The 3,670-nt window shown below is 41.3% G+C and overlaps 1 pseudogene; it reads right to left on the reverse strand.

Annotated features, from left to right (window-relative positions):
- Window positions 1-2,527: 2,527 nt before the first annotated feature.
- On the reverse strand, window positions 2,528-3,670 carry LOC132432991 (protein-L-histidine N-pros-methyltransferase pseudogene; annotated as a pseudogene).

Here is a 3,670-nt window from a genome sequence, read left to right on the forward strand (position 1 = left end):
TTTTGCATCTGTCATTTTCCCACATGGTACCAACGGGTGGGTTTTGCAATATGGCAATAGTTGTACGAGCAGTTAAGAATAGCACAATCACTGAGTTCTGTTAAGCCTAATCTGTTGATACTGTCTATAGGCCAACCATAGAACTGCACTTCTCTTCACAGACAGATGCCCTGGGAGAAGTCTTTCTTAATACCAACTGGCCCTGGTACTGTGATGTAGTCCAGAGACCACACTGAAATAGGCCCAGGTGATGTAGCTTTTGCTGGCGACTCTAATACTTCTCTTTTGCTCCTTATTATCCCATAACCATGCCTTGCTTCCAATATTAATGGGGTCTCTAGCCTCAGGTTGTTTCCTCTTTAACTTCACAAGTACTTAGTGTGAGTTATACTCTAGGAGTTTTATTTCAAAACCATTTTCTCTTTTTTTTGGCAGGAACATCCTTGCTGTCACCTGCAGAGGAAATCTCACTGGCTCGGCAGCTGGTTGATGGTAATTCAAGTTAACTGATTAAAGGGTGGTTGGGGATTTGCAAAGAGCTTGTAGTAAAATTGATTGGGGCCCAACTATGCCTATGTGCTGCTTTGGTACACATATAATTCCTCAAATCCAAATTGCAGCCACTTACTCAAAAGTGAGGCATCCTGTAAATGGCTTTCTTTGGACCATCTTTTACCTCTGGGGATTTAAAGTGATCTTAAGAATAGTGGCCTCAAACATATCATATCTAATCTTTTCAGCAACCCTAAAATGTGTTTGTTACTCTTTTACAAACAAAGAAACTGGGGCTAAATGAGATTAAATATAGAATCTTCAAGGTCACATGACTAGCTAGTGTCAGTCAGGATTCAAGGCCTACTATACAACTTCAAAGCCTGAGCTGTCTCTGCAAGACTACAGTATTCTGCCTTTGAAGAAATTCAGGATCAAGTTGGAGAGCAATATTTCAATTTGTTATTTTTTTCTTGAGTTTCTGAGATTGCATCTAAACTGCAGTCAAGTGAGATAAGGTTGTAGCACTCTCTCAGTTTTGTCAGTTACTTCCACAGAATCTCTGCCAACTTCAAGTGTAAATACAAACCTAGTTCTGTGACTGGAAAGTCAACAATTGGATGGTTATTCAGAAAGTGTGGCTAATTACCTGCTTTAAGTAACATAAAGACAGTTTGGACTTTGATTTATCTTGAACTTTTGCTTTTGCTCAAAGTCTCATTGCTGATTGTTTCACATCTTCTTTCTGTTCTTTTTTTTCACCAGCAAGGACTTATTGAATACCAGTTCTATGCCATACACCAGACTCAGGGATGAAAAACATATCCCTGCCTTGGCTAGCAGAGAAGATGGGCAAATACACCAACAAATTACAACACAGATGGACGTTTTATCAAGAAGAAGGTTTCCTGATAGAAGTGGTACTTGAGTTGAAACTCATGGAAGATGAGTTAGGATTAATCATGTACAGAAGAGGAGAAGGGAGTATCCAGCTGAGAAGGTACATTATGAGGAAAGTACAAAAGGGTTGGACAGCAGTTTGGCATTGCTGGAAAACAAGGTGGATGTGGAAGAGGAGACCAGAGGCTCAGCAGAGACTAGATTGTAGAAAGCCCCATAGACTAAGTTAGGTTGTTTTAACTTTATCCCTAAGGTTATAGGAAAAGATTAAAGATGTTGTGAAGGAAAATAGCATAAACAGATTTTCATTTTATTAACAAAGTATTACTCTGACAGCAGATATGGAGGATGATTAAAGGGCCCAAGACCAGAATCAGGACATGGGTTACTGGGATAATTCAGATGGGAAATGATGGAGGCATAGATTTAAAACATGGCAGTGATAATGTAGAGAATTGAGAAATACTGGTAGGATTAATAGAACTTAAAGGAAGGTTAGATATATAGAAAGAAGATTAACTCAATCTTTAATTTTTTTCCAAAGTCATATTTAGAAATATTACTGTTTTCCCTATTCCCTCCAAATTCTCTTAGTATGACATTTACCTAATTTTGCTTGAACATCTATTTCTTTTTTTTTATCTCCAAAAAAGTTTATTAGCATGATTAAAAACATTTTCTTGAATAATGATAGAAATTCTAAACATGAAAGAGTATCAGTGGCTATATCCTATAACCAATATTTGCAACTGGATGGACAGCTTTATTGCCAGTCTTCATTTTATTAAAAACAATCCATATTTATTGGTTTCATGTGAAGTCATGACTATTGCTTTGCCTGGGAATGAGTCCCTACTGCAATTAAGTATAAAAAATATCTTCCATAATCGGAGTGTGACCTGCATTACTGAGTAAAGAGTTTATAAAAATCCTCAAAGAGTTGGGTTTTTGATTTTTAAAAACATTCCTTTTACACACTACAAAGAAATAATTAGTATTTTGGCTTTTAAAATTCCTACATGATATTTAGAATGGCAGTCCCCAAAGGTCCTCCCTTCACATAATTGAGAACACAGACCCTCTTCCGGAGCATACATTCTTGGGGTGGACTCTGAAGACTTCAACCTCCACATGTTTATACTGGTTTGAGAACAAAGACAGCATCATCCAGAACGTAGTAGTCATTATACATGTCACCTTCACACAGGTATGGCAGTCTAGTGAAAGCTTTGATAACAAAACCAGCTTTTCTGAAAACTTCAGGCAGACTATTCACTTGTTCTTCCCAGTTCTGTCCCTTGATTTCCAAAATTTCTGATGGTTTATCTCACTTGCCACCGTTTTCCACATAGGGATGAAAAGGTAAGACCAGAGCAAGGATGACCCTGCCTCTAGTTGGCTCCAAGACACTTCTGATATCTTTTAGCAAAGTCAGGGGCTGATCACAGCGGTCCAGCAAATTCAAGCAGCTGATGACATTATACTGGAACCCTGTATTCTGCCATTCATTTATACCAAGTACTCTGTATTTCTTCTTCTGAAGCTGCCATATCATAGTTTCAGACAGCTCAGTGGCGTAAATTTCTTCAAAATGAGGGCTCATTATTTTTGTGACTTCTCCATCTCCAGCACCTCAATCAAGAAGTCTATGCGTTTTCCAGTCTGGATTAATTTTAAGCAGTCTCTGAAACTGATCTGGTGAAAAGACAAACATTGAGCCTCTTCCTAGCAACCCATTGATAGATGTTCTAGACATAAACAGGCTAAAAACAGATGACACAAAAGAGTGATATAATTGGATAAATGGCCAGCCCGGTTTCTCAGTGCTGTTGTTTATGAAGATCTGTGTTGCTTGATCAAGGTAACTCTGAACAAAGACAGCCTGGAGTGATTCACATAATTTCTCTCTGTTGCACGCATACTACTGGTGGTTCTCCTTCCCGCCGCGCGCGGCGGCCGCCGCCGGCCCGCCGGGGCCGCTCGTCATGTTCACGTACAGGGAGCGAGTGAGCGGGCTCCGCAGGGTCCACATCCTCTGCGCCAGCCACACGGACGCCAGGCTCAGACACAGCCAGCCCGCGAGCAGTCTCATCGGGGGCCGCGGCCACTCGCTCGCATCACCGCCGGCGCCGGGGCAAGGAGGAGGACGCGCCACCGCCTCCAGCCGCCGCCGCCGCCACCCAGGATCGAGCCATTGCGCCCAACTCGCCCATCCAGCCCCTTCAGGGACGAGGTCCGAACATCTATTTCTTTACCAGAAGAAGCAGGAGCCTCTCCC

Source organism: Delphinus delphis, chromosome 1 (assembly GCF_949987515.2).
Source record: "Delphinus delphis chromosome 1, mDelDel1.2, whole genome shotgun sequence".
Lineage (NCBI taxonomy): Eukaryota > Metazoa > Chordata > Mammalia > Artiodactyla > Delphinidae > Delphinus > Delphinus delphis.